The sequence below is a fragment of the Bos grunniens genome, chromosome 28, assembly GCF_055505025.1.
Source record: "Bos grunniens cultivar Pamir isolate PY7600 chromosome 28, Bosgru_T2T1.0, whole genome shotgun sequence".
NCBI lineage: Eukaryota > Metazoa > Chordata > Mammalia > Artiodactyla > Bovidae > Bos > Bos grunniens.
This window is the reverse complement of record NC_141192.1, coordinates 33324199-33343205: the sequence shown is the minus strand read 5'-3', so window position 1 is coordinate 33343205 and position 19007 is coordinate 33324199. Positions and strand designations below refer to the sequence as shown.

General features: G+C 38.9%; 1 long non-coding RNA gene and 1 pseudogene across 2 annotated transcripts in view; one reads left to right on the top strand and one right to left on the bottom strand.

Annotated features, from left to right (window-relative positions):
- Positions 1 to 10375: 10375 nt before the first annotated feature.
- Positions 10376 to 17696, top strand: LOC147343117 (uncharacterized; annotated as a pseudogene). The gene is made up of 4 exons (XR_015156666.1): positions 10376 to 10482; positions 10966 to 11040; positions 13310 to 13330; positions 16242 to 17696. The product of XR_015156666.1 is annotated as an uncharacterized LOC147343117 (transcript).
- The window catches only part of LOC147343115 (uncharacterized), a 107750-nt gene continuing 99615 nt past the window's right edge, over positions 10873 to 19007 (bottom strand). Inside the window, exon 3 of the long non-coding RNA XR_015156667.1 lies at positions 10873 to 11093. This is a non-coding gene — a long non-coding RNA (uncharacterized LOC147343115). The remainder of the gene's footprint in view (positions 11094 to 19007) is intronic.

Here is a 19007-nt window from a genome sequence, read left to right as displayed (position 1 = left end):
CTTGTAGATTGTCTTCCTGATATATTTGTGGGGAGAAATGAACTCCGTGTCCTGCTCCGCCATCTTGACTCCTATCTCTGTTTCAGCTTTTTGAGTAAAGTCTTTGTTTAGGAAGTTCAGTGTCTGGTCTTCCTCAAGAATGTTTCTGTCAGTTTACATTTTTCCTTTGATTGGGCCATACTTTTTTCTTTGTATGCTTTGTGATTTTGTTGTTGTTGAAAAGTAACATTGTAATTTTAGAAATTACTTTCTTGCTCTTTTCCAGATTTTTCTGTTTTTGATTGTTGAAGGCTATAGTTACCCATATGAATTTCAAACTGCTTTTATTTTTGCAAGGTATTTTTTTATGTTTTATTTTTTAACTTTACAATATTGTATTGGTTTTGCCATATATCAAAATGAATCTGCCACAGGTATACATGTGTTCCCCATCCTGAACCTTCCTCCCTCCTCCCTCCCCATACCATCCCTCTGGGTCATCCCAGTGGGATGACCAGCCCCAAGCTTCCAGTATTGTGCATCAAACCTGGGCTGGCGACTCGTTTCATATATATTATTTATGTTTCAATGTCATTCTCCCAAATCATCCCACCCTTTCCCTCTCCCACAGAGTCCAAAAGACTGTTCTATACATCAGTGTCTCTTTTGCCGTCTCCTTTACAGGGTTATTGTTACCATCTTTCTAAATTCCATATATGTGCGTTAGTATACTGTATTGGTGTTTTTCTTTCTGGCTTACTTCACTCTGTATAATAGGCTCCAGTTTCATCCACCTCATTGGAACTGATTCAAATGTATTCTTTTTAATGGCTGAGTAATACTCCATTATGTATATGTACCACTGCTTTCTTTTTTTTTTTTAATTTTATTTTTAAACTTTACAATATTGTATTGGTTTTGCCAAATCTTGAAATGAATCCGCCACAGGTATACATGTGTTCTTATCCATTCATCTGCTGATGGACATCTAGGTTGCTTCCATGTCCTGGCTATTATAAACAGTGCTGTGATGAACATTGGGGTACATGTGTCTCTTTATCATCTGTGGTTACTGAATTCTCTGTTCTTTCAGCTTATGTTCAGTTAGTGTTTTGACAGACTGTTCCTTGAAAGCTGGGAAGAAAAAAAAAAACAACCAAAACCTCCCAAGCAACCACCTTTCCCAGTCTTTGCAAATTGACACAGAGCTAGAGTTATTCTTTAGGACTTAGCACGCCCATGTTCAGTTGCCCTAGCCTTCGTATCCTGCCAGAGTCCAGCTCCAGCAGCCAGGGAATCAACCTGAAGAGATGGGTGGTGTCGGCGAGTCATGATGCAGCCTCTCATTTTTCTTGGACTGCATAACTTTATTTCAAGCTTAAGATTCTTTTTATACTTTAACAAAAGCATTAGGTCAGAGTTTGACATTTTCAATTTCCCCTCACCCAGATTTATTGTCTCCATAAATCATTGTTGCCCTTCAAACAGAGTTTCTGCTCCAGTGGTTCTCTCAGAATAGTGTTTACTTTAACTCATGATTACATTGTAACTCATGCTTAAGTCTGGGCTGCTACAAACCTCAGCTTATTTCTTATCTTTCTAAGTCCTGTTTGCCCCTAGTATCTTAAGCTCACTGTTTCTTAAAAAGGGCTTCTAGCTATTAACATCTCTAAAGTTCCTAATCTCTATACACTATAGTAGAATATGCTAACATTACAACATTCCTTAAATCTTTAGCTTCTAACTATTTTAATTATTCCTAAGCCCTAAATTCAGCAAACTCCTTTGCCATAAACACTTTCCTTACAAATAGGCTTCAGATAGCAATCCCTCCCATGGCCTCAAGCTGCAGCCTATGTACTCATCCTGGAATACTCTTTTGTAAAAGTCCTTGAACAAATGTCAATGATTAACTTTATGAATTATTCTCTGAGCACAGCTGCAGAAAGCTTTGTGCCTTCTCATGCTCCTCTCAAGAATGATAAGCACCTTAATATTCTTTTCAGTCAACTCAGCTGAGGAGAGGAAAAAACAAGTCAGAATCACAAGGCCTAACTCCTTCATCCCGAGTCCGTGCCTGCGGGACAAAGAGAGGGAGTTGGGGCCATGCCTCCATTTTGTCAGTAATGCCTAAAGTGGCTCTCGACAGTATCCTGCTTGCACTGCATGTAGAGATCAACTAGAACATACAAGCTTAGGTCTTCTGAGGTCTTTCTTAGGAATGCAACCTATCCTGGGTATGTGTATGACTTTCTAAATTCCCTAGTGTACACAAGTATTTTTGGTTAATATCCCAAAAAAGAAACTGTATCCCCAACATTTTTCCCCAGGCTTTAAGTAACCTATTGTATGTCTGTAAGTAATCTTTTGCCCAGGTAGCTATGGGTTTTTCTTTGGTCTTAAAATGTTTTTGAACAATGCCTGCTGGTTTTCTGCCTGGACTGAATTCTTTTTGATTTGCAATATTATGTTAATTTCAGACATATAACATAATTTGATATTTGTATATATTTCAAAACTATGAACAAGATGTGATTTTTCCAGCAGGTTTTACTCTCTCCCCCCTCTCATATCCCATGTTTTATAGAAATCATTTTAATGGTTTATTTACATGTTGAATATTAATATTTTTTCTATTCTTAAAAAATGGAATGCTAATAAGTTAGACTTGCTTGAAGTATTCAGGTTATTTTGTTGTTGCAATATCAAAAGTAATTTGTGAGAACAGTAGCTCTTGACCTGTAGAAGAGCTGTAATTGAAGAATGACCATGTGTGAGGCCCTGAAGGTACCATCCTTTTATTAGGTCATATAATTCCAGTGCTCTTTTTATATCATTTTAGAGGTGATGAATGATAGTCAACAAAGGGTTATATGTGGAAGGTAGATGGAGTGATTTATTCAATGGAACACTGAAAATGGTTGAGACTTTTTACCTGGGTTTGAGCCCACTGCAATAGATGACAGTGAACTTGTTTTGTCTTTTATTGCAGGTTTTATCATCTCGTTTTAGGTTGCCTATTTCAGCACTTCTTTATATAAATTCTTTGTTCATTGGTGGAACAGTGCCACTTCTCTTGTTTCAGGGCAGCTCAGCCTGAGTCCTCAGCCTGCAGCACTGACCATGGTCATTATGGAGGGATGCTTTGGGTACATGTACTTCTCAAGATGTTGACAGTCTTATGCCACCTGTTCACTAAACAGAACCACTTCCCTTCCATTTATAACCCCGATAACTGTCTTCTCTGGCTTTACTGGAAACTATTTAATGCTGATCTCTTATATTCTCACTTACCTCGTGTCATGTTTCTCTTTCTTGGATTCTGCTGTTTCGATAGTGTATACTCTGGAATAATTCTATAAAACAGGCTCAGGGATGTATGGTTTTTAATTTTATCATATACTTGTTTTTCTTTGTTGTATAAATGGCTTTTTGGCTGGCTATATAATTCTTGGCAGGAAAAAAAAAGTTACTGTCTTCAGAAAATTGTAAGCATCTCTCTCTCTTCCTTTCCTCTGTTACTGATTTCTGCTGAGGATGAATCAGGTATCAGTTTGATTCTCATTTCTTTGCAGTCAGTCATTACTTGTTTACTTTCATAGAAGTTTAAGGATTTTTAATTGTATTTCAGAAATTTCATCAGGTGGAGCTACATACACATTTTTATTTTTTTCCAGAAACCATCCTTTGTATTCAGTGTGTCTTTTAAATCTGAAGATTCATCTATCTCTTTGGGCATATGTGCTGTTATTTCTTTTCTTCTTTCCTTTATCCTATGTGGTCTGTCCTAGGATTTCTTTTAGAGTGGTATTTATCTCTGAATTCATTCACATTTTATAAACTCATTATTTTCTGATTTTTATTTTGAGAGACAATTTTGTATTCTTTGTCAAGTTCGTTTTCTAGTAACCTTTTGAGAGCATTTATCTTATGTTTCCACAATTTAAGCAAATATGAACATTTCCAAGTACTCTTTTTTCTCTCTGATGGATTCTTATAGACAGCTGTTCTCACTTTATGTCGAAGCAATATTCTTTTGAATATCTTTGCATATCCTTTTTTTGGCCATGCCACACAGCTTGTGGGATAGTAGTTCCCTAACCAGGGATTGAACTCAGCCACAGCAGTGAAAGCACTGAGTCCTAACCCCTGGATCACCAGAGAAGTCCCTCTTTGAGGATTTTGTTTAGAATATTTCACTGCGGCTGCTGCTGCTAAGTCACTTCAGTCGTGTCTGACTCTGTGCAACCCCATAGACGGCAGCCCACCAGGCTCCCCCGTCCCTGGGATTCTCCAGGCAAGAACACTGGAGTGGGTTGCAATTTCCTTCTCCAGTGCATGAAAGTGAAAAGTGAAAGTGAAAAGTGAAAGTGAAGTCGCTCAGTCGTGTCCAACTCTTCGCAACCCCATGGACTGCAGCCTACCAGGCTCCTCTGCCCATGGGATTTTCCAGGCAAGAGTACTGGAGTGGGGTGCCATTGCCTTCTCTGAGAATATTTCACTACTTACCCTTATTTTTGTGCTTCCCCACTCCCTTACTCTTCAATCATTCTATTCATTCTGATGGCTTACTTTTAATGCTTTGGTTCTCCCTACTTGTTTGATGTCATCATTTTCTTTTCATATTTCTCTATGAAGATCTAGTTTGATTAGCTTCAGTAACTATGGCAAAGTAAATGGATAGTTAAGGATGTAGATGTGGATGTTTCTTACCACAAGGTTCTGTAGGTAATGGCTAGGGATAGACACAGAGGACTTTCCTTCAGGCCAGGCAGGCAAGCAGGAGGTCCCCCTTCAGTTTCTGAAATGGAGGGTGATGTGTCCTGGAATCAGAGCACCAAGGTCTGTTGGTTTGTTCTTTTTAATGACTCTGTTTCTGTCTGGTTATATCTGTTCATATATTTGTTTGGATTCCAGATATAAGTGAAATCACACATTATTTGTCTTTCTCTGTATTGTTTATTTCACTTGGCACCCACTTGGTACATCCATGTTCTTCTCTCACTTGTTTCACTTGGTACTCTCTAGGTACATCCATGTTACCACTCTAATGACAGAGAGTGAAGAGGAACTCAGGAGCCTCTCAGTAAGGGTGGTAAAGGAGAGTTAAAAAGCTGGCTTGAAACTCAACATTCAAAAAATTAAGATCATGGCATCCAGTCCCATCACCTCATGGCAAATAGAAGAGGAAAAGGTGGAAGCAGTAACAGATTTTATTTTCTTGGGCTCCAAAATCACTATCAGTTCAGTTCAGTTCAGTCGCTCAGTCGTGTCCGACTCTTTGCGACCCCATGAATCGCAGCACGCCAGGCCTCCCTGTCCATCACTGTCTCCCGGAGTTCACTCAAAATCACTATGGACAGTGACTATAACCACAAAATTAAAAAACTGTGTACTTCTTGGAAGGAAAGCTATGACAAACCTAGACAGCATATTAAAAAGCAGAGATACCACTTTGCTGACAAAAATCCATACAGTCAAAGCTATGGTTTTTCCAGTGGTCATATATGGATGTGAGATGTGGGCCATAAAGAAGGGTGAGGGATGAAGAACTGATGCTTTTGAATTGTGGTGCTGGAGACTCTTGAGAGTCCCTTGGACTGCAAGCAGATCAAACCAGTCAATCCTAAAGGAAATCAACTCTGAATATTAACTGGAAGGACTGTTGCTGAAGCTCCAATACTTTGGCCACCTGATGCAAACCCCCGACTCACTGAACAAAGACCCTGATGCTGGGAAAGATTGAAGGCAAGGTGGGGGTGGGAGCACAGGGTGATATGGTTGAATGGCATCACCGACTCAATGGACATGAATTTGAGCAAACTCCAGGAGATAGTGTAGGACAGGGGAGCCTGGCATGCTGCAGTCCACAGGGTCAGAAAGAGTCAGACATGACTTAGCAACTGAACCACAACATTATGGGGGACTGAAGTCTGAAGAGTTTTATTTCTTAGTTAACTTTGGGCAGAATTATCCACATTGTCCATATATGCTCATCCCTTGGCATCTGCTGGGGGTTGGTTCTAGATACCTCCCAAAGATATCAAAATCTGCAGATGCACAAGTTCCATACATAAAATACTGTAATATTTGCATATAACCTACTCACATCATGCCATGTACTTTTAAATTTTTCCCACTTTTACTGAGATGTGATTGACATATAGCACCTACGTTTAAGGTGTACAATATAATGATTTGACTTACATCATGAAATGATTACCACAGTGAGCTGAGTGAATATCCATCGTCTCATGGATACAACACTAAAGGAACAGGAAAAAAATTTTTTTCCTTTTGATGAGAACTCAGGATTGTCTGCTCTCAACTTTCATTTAATAATGTGTAGCAGTGTAAATTATCTTTATCAGCTGTACTTAATCCATAGTACTTATTTATAACTGAAAGTTTTTACATTTTATCTACCTTCATCTAATTCCTCCCTCCCCAACCGCTGCCACTTGGTAGCCAGAAATTGTTCTATTTTTCTACTGGCCATCTGTATGTTTTCTTTAGAAAAATGTCTGTTCAAGTCCCTGCCCATTTTTAACTGTTTTTTGGGTTTTTTTATGTCAAGCTGTATGAGTTCTTTATATACACTGGATATTAACCCCTTATTGTATATTTATTTACGGATGTCTTTTCCCATTCACTAGGCCGCCTTTTCATTTTGTTGATAGTTTTCTTCAATGTACAAATGCTTTTTAGTCTCATCTAGTCCCTACCTGGTAGTTTTTGTTTTTGTTTCCCTTATTTAAGTAGAATGTCCAAAACATTGCTAAAGTATTAGTCGCTCAGTTGTGTCCGACTTTTTGTGACCCCATGGACTGTAGCCCGCCGGGCTCCTCTGTCCATGGGATTCTCTAGGCAAAAATACTGGAGTGGGTTGCCATTTCTTCCTCCAGGGGACCTTCCCAACTGTACATAAAGGAGACTTCATTAATGTGCATTAGAGGATACCCCAGGTTAACTGTCATAGAAAACTGTCTCTTGAGCCTTTAAATTCTATACCAATTCTACACCTCTGGTTGGCCGACTGTTTCTTTATTTAGGTTTTAAGGTGAATGACCTGGGGCTATTTGTTTCCATCAACCTGACTGCGAATCTAAAGGCACAGTTGAAATGTCTATTTTTCTTGCCATCCTCAGAAGAGATTGCTGCAGATCTACTCTATGATTCTCATTCTTTTCAGCTTACAATACAAATAGCTTATTATATTTTGCAACCTATGTCTTATAACAAAGCAGTGCTGAAAAATTAAATAGAAGAATATTCAGCTGCCATGTAGGCTACGAAAATGATTTGCTGGTGGTCATTTTTAAGCTTGATTCTAAATAGATTTATGAAGAATGATACTTGGAAGACGTGGTTCAAATTTTGCTATTTAAGGTACCTTGAAATTATAGGCTCATTCTCCCTAAAATTTCAAAAAGCATAGAGCTTAGGCTCTTAAGGGTATAGCAGCGATAAAAGCTTTCATAGTCATTTATAAAAAGCAACACCTCATAGTTTTCTGTCTCCAATGGCTCTCTAATATACTTGTAGAAGGAAGGCAACAGAAAACCAAGAATAAAAATAGCTGAGCTCTCCAAAATTGGGCTTCCTGCTTACTTTCCCTGTTCAAAGAAAAGAGGAGACACCATCTTGCAATAGAGGCTTCATAGACAACTGGGCTTCTCCAGTGACAGTCAACATTTGATGCCCCATATCTCTTGGTTCTTCTTGTTGCCGATGGTCAGCCTGGCGATGGTGCTAAGACTAATGTTAAAGAGAAGGTAGTGCCCATAGGTCTTAGGGGGCCAAGGGTTATTAGCTTTTTCTTTTTGGACATGGCTTGTGGAATCTTAGTTCCCTGACCAGGGTTTGAACCCGGGCCCCCTGCCATGGAAGCACAGAGTCCTAACCACAGGACTACCAAGGAAGTTCCCTGCCTATGTTTTCTAGAAGTTTTATGGTTTCAGGCCTTACATTTAAGTCTTTAATCCATTTTGAGTTTTACTTTTTATGGTGTGAGCATGTAGTCCAGTTTTCCCAGCATGATTTATTGAAGCTGTCATTCCCCCATTATATATTCTTGCCTCCTTTGTGATAGATCCTCTCATATACTTTAAATTGTCTCTAGATTACTTATAATACCAAATATGATGTAAATACTATTTAAATAGTATGTAGTTGTAAATAGTTGTTGGTGTATGACAAATTCAGTTTTGCCTTTTGGAACTTTCTAGTTTTTTCCCCCCAAATATTCTCAGTTCGTGGTTGGTTTAATCTGTGGATGTGGACCCTGTCCATATGGAGGGCCAACTATATAGAGAGAGCTTTAAGTGTCCAACTTCATAGAATGGCTGCTCTTCAACTTTGGTCTTCACTAACTGCTGGATCTCCACAGAGTAAGGGGGACACTAAAATGCCCTAGCAGTCAACTGTCAGTTATTTTGCCATTCGTCTCACCACCTATGCTGACCCTTAGCCCTGGTTGGAGGGCGTAGAGCTTGGTGGTCACTGGCTGTGGTCAGAAGCTTCCACGTCTGTGCTTATATAAATTGTAGGTACCATGCTTGTAGTTTCTGTCTAATACTATCTGCTCATATAATCTAGAAGTTGAATAAAATTATCTTCCAGTACATTCTGTTATTTGCACATTTATTTTTATTGTTTCTTCCACTTATATTGCTGGAGGCATCAGCGGCTTCAGAAGTAGATGTGTTTTAAGTCTGCCATCTTTAATTGGAAGTGTCAGTTATTTGTGAAACTGTGCTACTTGTGAAACTGTTACTTATTATTTCCTATTATTCTCCTGTAATTTGGTTCTTTTCTTACATTTCAAAAAATTTCTTCTTGGCTTTCATAGCCTATTTTTCTTTTTTCTAGCCTATTTTTCTTTTTTCTATCAGCCACTCAAATATTGGCATTCCTTCATATTCTGTGCTGGCATTTCTTTCTTTCCTTATCTCCTCTGTGACCATCTGATTCACTCTGGTGACCCCAGTGACATGGAGTTGCCATTTTCACCCAAGTTTTTTTTAATACTAGAGCTCTCTCATCTTTTCCAGAACCATCTATCCAAACTTCCAGTTGATATTCCACTTTTTTGTTGTGTTTATTTGGTGTACTCTGTGTCTGTTTCATTTCACTGTATGTCTACCCTGCTCTTCCTTTTGTTTCCCCAGACTTGACAAGAGGCTTCCAGAACCTCTAACATAGATCATGCCGACCCTCTGAGAGCAACTCTTCCTCTCTCCCTCTGTTCACCAAGCTGTCTGTTTAGCCTCTGCTGCTGCTGCCTCCTTACTATAGGCGATCCAGCTCCAACAGTGCCTCCAGTGCAGTCTCCACCCTACTTTGGGATCACTGCTTCCTCAGCAACAGTTAGTTTAAGTGGTACTGAATTGTGTGTTCCATTTCACCATTGGCTTCCTGCTATTCACAGCAATGACCTGGGGTGAGTAGAGGTAGGGGAGAGAGGGAGGCTGTGCCCCAAGGGAGTGTGCAAGATAACTGTGTATGTCACATACTGTCTCTTCTTTAGGACACAGGAAGAAAGTACTAGCTTGTTTGTTTAGACTTTTATCTGAAAAGTAAGAACAGAATTGAGTTCTTGTATGTGAATTGATAATATTTAATTTATAGAGAAATGAAACTAGCGGTTGCTCAAGAATTTTATGGATTAGGTTGAGTGATGAAATATCTGGAGATCACCAACAGAATTTAAGCCAAATATAGTCCCTGGTTTCCTTCCCCCAAACCTTCTCCCCCTGCTTCTACAGCCTTCATCTCATCACAGCTTCAGACTTGCTCTTCTGTCCTGCTGTGCAGTCCATTGGCTTGCTACACATTTTCTTTTCCAGCAGTTTTGCCATATATTTGCAAAGAAACTGCTATTTATATATAAGCACTGAAAGTGTTATCTGCTTAGTGAAATCCAGGGTGCTGACACTCTCACATGGACTTGCATAGCATCTCTTTATGATCTCTGTCTGCATTGCATGTATTTGTGATATGAATCCTTTAAGTTATATGGTAGGTATGTCTTGATATGTTTCCTTATGAGAATAAGTTGAGACCAGGAAGACTAAATTATTCAACTTGGAATTCTCAAAAACTAGGACAATTTCAGTCATATAAAGGCATGAGGATATTTTTCCATTAAGTAATAAACCAATTTGCCAATGGTATCTCTACTGTGGTTTCTTTTGTTTAATCACAAAGTGTAATACTATACACATTTTAACTCCAAAGTGTAAGCTACAAAGTAAAGATCCTTTGTTAACATTTTTACAGGAAAATGGTAAGAATTAGTCTTTAAATTCTTTTTCTTCCCCCACATCAATCACCTGATTCTCACTCCTGGAGATTGAGCCAAAGTGTGGTTTTCTAGGGATTATTGTCATTCAGGGATGTGACTGGGTTTCACTCAGGAGGAGTGGCAACACCTGGATCCAGCTCAGAGGATGCTGTATAGGGATGTGATGCTAGAGAACTACAGCCACCTCATCTCAGTGGGTAGGTAGCACTTGTTTCCCACGTAGACTCCCAGTGTACATGTCCTTTCTTACTTATAGAAACTTGTGGGATTTTTGTAGACTAAAATACTACTTAGGTTTGGGATTTAGAGACCAAGGTCAGTTTATCCCTTTTGAGTACCAGAAACAATGTGTTGTCCTCTGCCCACGCCAAGTCATATCCAACTCTTTGTGACCCCATGGACAATAGTCCCCCAGGCTCTGTCCATGGAATTCTCCAGGTAAGAACACTGGAATGGGTTGCCATTCCCTTCTCCAGGGGATCATCCCAACCCAGGAATCAAACCCGGATCTCCCACATTGCAGGTTGATTCTTTACTTTCTGAGCCACCAGGGGAGCCACCTCTGCCCCATAATAGGATTAAATGAGCCTTCTTTAATTGTATATTCTTTGAAGTACACTGTCATGTTCCTTCAAAGGCCCTGTCCAATTTATTTCAAGTCATATAATCCTCATTAACAGGGTACTGTATCCCTAAGCCAGAAGTGATCCTCAAATTGGAGCAAGGAGAGGAGCCATGGATATTGGAGGAAGAGTGCTCAGGTCAGAGTGTCCCACGTGGGAGAGTCAGTGGGAGTATAAGCCCCGTGCTGTTTAGGAGAAAATAAGATCACAAAGGGTTAGTTCAGAGATTAAGACCGTTGAAAGGGTCTTCAGGAATCATGTTTTTGTGGCTTTGGACCTTTGGAATGCACATTAACATGGCTCAAGTATTCAGTGTCATTGAATCATGCATATCTTCCCAGTGTCAAAATGGTGGTATCTTTTAAGGTATAAATTATATATTGAGTTAAATGCAAATGTTTAAGCATTCAAGTAAATAAAATAGTCTATACACAGACACCCATATGTCAATCATGATGAACATATGGAACAATTTTTTAATCACCCCAGAAGGCCCCCTGGTGTTGTCCTCCCAGTAACATTGCTCCCCCTTCTATTAGCATAGATCAAGTTTGCCTGTTTTTAACTTCAGATAATTGTAGTCATACAGTATGTACTATATGTAAATCTATGTGCACTATGTATATATTATATAATGTGTCTGCCTTCTTTGGATCAGCACTGTGTGTGTCATTCATGCCTTGTATCAGTAATTTATTGCTTTGCAGTGTTCCATTGTGACTATCCCAGAACTTGTCCCTCCACTCTGTTACTGAAACATAGTTGGGGTACATATTTGAAACATACTTGTTTTACAAGATTTATTTTGAATTTTTCAGTATTTGAAAAATAGTACTACACTTTTTAACTAGTTGATTTACAGTATTAGTTTCAGGTGAACAACATAGTAATTCAATATTTTTGCAAATTATACTCCATTATAAGTTATTACAAGACAATGCATATAATTCTCTGTGCTATACAGTATATCCTTGTTGCTTATCTGTTTTATACATAACAGTTTGTATCTCTTAAACCAAACCCCTAATTTGTCCCTCCACCCTTCAGTCTCCCCTTAAGCAACTGTAAGTTTGTTTCCTGTTTTGCATATACACTTATTTTCATAAGATGAGTCAAGAGAACATTGTTTCATGATGATTTTTACAATAAATTCTTTGGTGTTTGGAAAATTTCACCACTGAAACCATTTGGATCTGAAGTTGTGGAGATTTTCAGAGTGTTAAATTGTAGATATTTATTTTTGTCAATATCATAAATACAGTACATATAGTTTCTGGAACAGAATAATGATGAATTATATTTTCTTAATATGAACTACTAACTGTGTGGTCTGATGTACCTACTCTCTTGGTGCAATGAGAGAAAAGCCAGGAGTCCTACTAAAGTTGGTATTGCAGGTGAAGAACACTAACAATGAATCTGAGCAATGTTCTGTAGAAGGGACAGGTAGCGCTCCCTCTCCTGAGAGACGAGAGAGAAGATTTGGAGATCTTTCTCTTAACTTTTTGGTAGACAAATTTCTTCAGGGAAAAAGAAGAAAAAAAAGAACACTTTGTCTCCAGCCTTATACCAAAGATTGCATCAGGGTCCCAGGTTTCAGCACCCCCACTGAAATGGAAATCTCTCTAGCATTCTATCCATATGTAATAAATTACTCTCCAAAATTTAGGTTCCAAATTTTGTTAATATTCGCTCACAAAGTTCTAACTGCAGCAAAGTAAAACTATATTTTGTAGAATCCCACAGTGCCACTCATTTTACTTCTCCATAGGTGACTTCAGGCCAATTTTTCTATATAATGAGCCAGTTCTCATTTTGTTTTAGCCTTTAAAATGAAGGTTTTACCTGGCCTAGCTGTACCCAGGTGAAGCAGGATACATTAGTATTTTGCCCACACTGTGCCTTGAACTGCAATGAAGTCAGTGCCACATTTTGCTATACATACAATTCTGGCCAAATGAAGCTGGTTTAAATGCCTTCTAGGCTGAGGCAGGGTCATGAATCTCTTCAGCTAAATTCAAGAACAAATTTCACACCTCTTTCTAATGGAGTAACCACACTATAGGAAAACTGCTTACAGACTGCATGTCTGAGGTTTCTTTCAGTATCAGGGGCTTGCACAAATATTTGAACATTCTGATAACTATCCCTGTTATCAGAGGGCTCACACTTAAAGGACAAATTAATGCCAGATTTTCACACACATAAACATAATCCCAGATTATGCTTGTCTTTTTTTTTTTTTTTTACAAGTTGTCTGGTAGATTCCAAGTGATCCACCCAAAAGTAGGTGCATTAGGCTAGAGACCCATTATCAGCTTCTAATGGGTCAGGCAACAGATTTCAATGGGAACTCATTAGAAAACTCTATTACTTTTCCAAAAGGCATCTCCCAAAGTAGCTCCATCTGAAGACCACCTTGGTCATGTGGTCTCCTTTGTATACTACCTTCCCTGACAACCTAAGCCTTTTAATGCCCCAAAGGCAAAAATTGTCCATCACGGGAACTTGTTCTGTCTCCGGTAGTGTAAGATTCTAGGCATGAACACTAAATTTTCACCCACAAAAACTTCTTTCCCTGATTGAGATGACTTTCTCTAGGGTTTAGGACAAACTAATTTATACCATATAGTCTGATGCAGTATCCACAAAACAACACAAAGCTGTTTTTAAAAATTACCCTTTTGAGTGATGTCACTATGGTTATAGTTGAGATATTTGTTTTGTTATTTGCCTTCAATCTACAAGCAGTAAAATCTGTAAACCACCAAATTCCTCTGCCCAACACAACAGGACACCAGAGAGTCCCATACACCTATACATCTAAAGGTGGGTGGGCTGGAACACACAGAGAAGACAGAACTAGGGGAACAGTGAGGAGTGGATGACAGTAGATGAAAAAGCAATTTATGGGGTTAAACAGCTGGGCTTACCTGGAGAAATGTATATTCATTCAATGTTTGTAAAATGATGGCTAAAAAACTATCTCAATGATACTTAAACCCTTCAGAACCAACAAAAATTATTTTCCAAAGTATACAAACATCTCACACAACTCAACAAAAAATTGGCTGAATAGCTAAATAGATCTCTCTCCAAAGAATATATCCAGATGGCCAATAGGCACATGAAAAGATGCTCAACATTGCTCATTATTAGGGAAATACAAATCAAAACTACAATGAGGTGTTACCTCACACCAGAGAATGGCTACCATCAAAAAGTCTACAAACAATAAATGCTGGAGAGGGTGTGGAGAAAAGGGAACCCTCCTACACTGCTGGTGCAACTATACATTGATACAGCCCCTATGGGGAACAGTACGGACGTTCCTTAAAAAATAAAACTACCCTATGATCCAGCAATCCCACTCCTGAGCATGTATTCAGAGAAAACTGTAATTCAAAAAGAAACAGGTACCCCAGTGTTCACTGCAGCAATATTTATAATAGTCAAGACATGGAAGCAACCTGAATGTCCATCAACAGAGAAATGGATAAAGATGTGATACATATATACAATGAAATATTCAGTTCAGTTCAGTTGCTCAGTTGTGTCCGACTCTTTGGGACCCCATGAATCGAAGCACGCCAGGCCTCCCTGTCCATCACCAACTCCCGGAGTTCACTCAAACTCACGTCCATCGAGTCAGTGGTGCCATCCAGCCATCTCCTCTGTCATCCCCTTTTCCTCCTGCCCCCAATCCCTCCCAGCATCAGAGTCGTTTCCAATGAGTCAGCTCCTCACATGAGGTGGCCAAAGATTACTCAGCCATAAAAAAGAAGGGAAATAACCACTTTTAGGAATATGGATGGACCTAGATATTATCATGGCACCCCACTCCAGTACTCTTGCCTGGAAAATCCCATGGATGGAGGACCCTGGTAGGCTGCAGTCCATGGGGTCGCTAAGAGTCAGACACGACTGAGCGACTTCACTTTCACGTTTCACTTTCACGCATTGGAGAAGGAAATGGCAACCCACTCCAGTGTTCTTGCCTGGAGAATCCCAGGGACAGGGGAGCCTGGTGGGCCGCAGTCTATGGGGTCACAGAGTCGGACACGACTGAAGCGACTTAGCAGCAGCAGATATTATCATATTAAGTAAGTCAGGAAGACAAACACCATATGATACCACTTTTGTTCAGAATCTAAAATACAACACCAACAAGCTTATCTATGAAACAGATGCAGAGAACATACTTGTGACTGCCAAAGGCTAGAGGGATAGGGAAGGGATGCATTGGAAGTTTTGACTTAGCATATAGAAACTGTTATATGTAGAATAAATAACAAGGTCCTATATTCAGTATGCTGTAATAAACTACAATGGAAATGAATATGAAAAAGAATATGTATAACTGAGTCACTTTCCTGTATACCAGAAACTAACACAGCACTGTAAATCAGCTGTATTACAATAAAGTAAAACTATAAATGAGTTTTCACTTAGGACATTAAACTCAAGAATATAGAGAATTATTGGAGAAGAAAATGGCAACCCATTCCAGTAACCTTGCCAGGAGAATTCCATGGACAGAGGAGCCTGGCAGGCTACAGTCCAGGGGGTTGCAAAAAGTCAGGCATGACTGAGTAACTATCACTCACTCATATAGGATTATAGATAGCAGAGGAGTAAAAACAGGTACACATAACCAAAAAAATCGTAAGGTTAAAGATAATGAAATTTTAGGACCAGGTTTAGAATTTTATCATTTTCATGGTATACAGAGATGTTGAAACATGTATGTGAAAGCAGGATTGAGATTTATTTGGGGGAAAAGCCAGAAGGGATTGAAACAGGGTTTGATGGTCAGGAGAGGTCCCCTGATGAGTAACTCTAATGTATTATAATAAAGAGAACATAACAGTCCCCCAGTGGAGGAAATGGCAACCTGCTCCAGTATTCTTGCAGAAAATTCCATGGACAGAGGAGCCTGGTGGGCTACAGTCCATGGGGTTGCAAAAAGTTTTTCACGACTGAGCATGCACATGAGCACACACACACTAACTAGAATAGAGCTGTGAGTCTGATCCTGTGGCAAGAGTGGTTCACTGACGTGCTCTTTTGTTGCATATTTTTATTCATCATGAATCAGAGCTAGAAACAGAATTGCATGGGTTTTAGTACTGTTCCTTTATGAATTAGTGCTTTTAGAATATGGACTTGTTGCTCCTGGGTAGAATTGAAAAAGAGATGAAATTGGATGTATACACTGTTGTCATACTCTAGGCATGAAGAGATTAGGACCTAAAATGACCAACTACCCCAAACCTAATACTGTTTCCTCTAAATATCCTTGTGAACTAATCTTTCTTGTCCCTCTATTTCAGAATTAATTAACAACAGCAGAAAGAAGTTTGACTTTAACAAAGGTAGAAAATGGTCCCATGATGACAAGCATGAAAGAATTCATTATGGAGAGAAGTCTTATGAACATAATGAAAATGAGAATGGCCTCTGTCTTAATGAAGACTCTGTTCAGCATCAAAAAATTCAAATTTTGGAGCAACCTTTTGAATACAATGAATGTAGGAAAGCTTTCCATGCGAATTCACTCTGTTAAACTTAAGAAACCTTACACAGGACAAAACACCTGTGAATACACTGAATACAGAAAAACCTGTGATATTTCACCTCTCATTGCTCAAAGAACACATCCAAAAGAGAATCACTATGAATTTAATGAATGTGGAGAAAATTTCTTTGAGGACTCCATTCTCTTTGAACATAGTGTTGACCCTTCGAGCCAAAAGGCAGACCTGACTCCAATTCAGACGACCCACTCAATTGACAATATAATTAAATATAATGAATGTGGAACCATAGTCTTTGGTGCACAACAGAGCATACACACAGGAGAAAAACCCCATGAATGTGGAAAAACATTCAACCAGAAATCAGCCCACACAAGACATCAGAGAACCCACACAGGGGAGAAATCCTATGAATGTCATGAATGTGGGAAAAGTTTCTACAAGAATTCAGATCTCATTAAACATCAGAGAATTCATACAGGGGAGAAACCTTATGAATGTCAAGAATGTGGAAAATCCTTCAGTGAAAAGTCAACCCTCACCCAACACCATAGAACACACACAGGGGAGAAACCATATGAATGTCATGAATGTCAGAAGGCCTTCTCATTTAAGTCAGTCCTTACTGTACATCAGAAGACACACACAGGGGAGAAGCCCTATGAATGTTATGAATGTGAGAAGGCCTTCCTAAGAAAATCAGACCTAATTAAACATCAAAGAACTCACACAGAAGAAAAACCTTACGAATGTAGTGAATGTGGGAAATCTTTCTCTGAGAAGTCAACTCTCACTAAACATTTGAGAACTCATACAGGTGAGAAGCCCTATGAATACATTGAATGTGGAAAAAATTTCCGTCAGCAGTCAGCTCTAATTGTTTATCAGAGAACTCATGTAAGACAGAAACCCTATGAATGTAATGAATGTGGAAAATCATTCTGTGAAAAGTCAAAACTCATTGCACATCACAGAACACACACAGGGGAGAAACCCTATGAATGTAATGTTTGCAGAAAATCATTCTATGTGAAGTCAAAACTTACTGTACATCAGAGAACACATGTGAGAAGAAACCCTATGGGTATAATGAGGGAAATCACTCTGGGTGAAGTTAACAGTTTATAGAACAAAGAACAAGTGGGGAGAAAAATCTGTTAGGATTTTGAGAACACCTTTGGTCTAAAGTCAGTTCTTAAAATACAGCAGCTAAATTACAGAGGGGAGCAAATAAATAACTTAGAGAAGGGAGCAAATAATATGAAGATATTCAGGACATAGAAAAATCTTCTACTGGAATTAAGCTCAGAATAGAGAAGACCTATTGGTGAATGAATACAGGGAACCTTCTGCCCCAAACTACACGTCACTAAATATCAGAGAAATCAAGGTAAACCCTCTATCAGTATTTGTAGAAAAGACTTCATCCACAGGCCAGAGAAAATGCACAAACTATAGGAAATTATAGGAAAGCATTTACTTTGAGGTGATACTTTTATTGCAGTTGTGTGAAACGTTTGAAGTAGCATCTCAGTGGACATCAGACAGTAATTACCAGAAAAATACTTCTGTTTTAAATGGAAAGAAGCTCTAGGTTAAACCTAATCTAATCAATCAGTGAAATGTGGAGAATGTCTGCATTTAGACAGAGCATTTATACAGTATGGCCAATGCTCAGTGTGCTGTTCCTTCCAATTTAAGGTATTAGATGTGAACTGGAATCAGTGGTTGTAAGGAATTCAAATGTCTGCTGGCCCTCCTACAGGCCTCCCCACAAGTCTGCCATCGGGGATAAGAAAGGTGTTCTGTCCACGTGTATCAAGAGTTCTGAGTGCAGGTGAAAAAGACAGCATGGCTGATGTGTTGGTAACATTGGGCAGATAAGTAAATGTGTGGAAAATGTTTAAAGTCAAATTCCTCACTGTTGGAAAAGGTATCTGTTAAAATGGAAACAAGCTAGAAAACGTCTTGGAGGGTTGCACTGGACTGTAACTCATATTTTAAATACACAGAAATAGTTATATTAGTGGTTATGTGTGTGTGTGTGTGTGTGTGTGTTATGGATCTGTCAGCTGAGAGGGCCTGAACATACATAGTCTACTACTTTGTATGTAGAAGCTTAATGAAGGACAGAATACTGGCATAATCTCTAAGTATTTCCCTACAAAATACTAATCAGGTATACAAACTGGCAGAATGGATGCAAATATAGACCTGTATATATGCCATCTACAAGAGACCCTCTGTAGACCTAGGGACACATACAGATTGAAAGTCAGAGGATTTAAAAAGATATTCCATTTAAACCTGAATCAAAAAGAAAGCAGGCATAGCAATACTCATATCAGATGGAACAGACTTTAAAGAATGTTATAAGTAAATACATTACACAGTGATCAAAGGAGCAATCCAAGAAAGATACAACAATTAGGAGCATCTCAATACATAAAGTAAATGCTAACAGCCATAAAAGGGGAAATTGGCAGTAACGCAGTAGTGGGAGACTTTAACACCCCACTTACACCAATGGACAGATCATCCAGACAAAATAATACAGTTTTA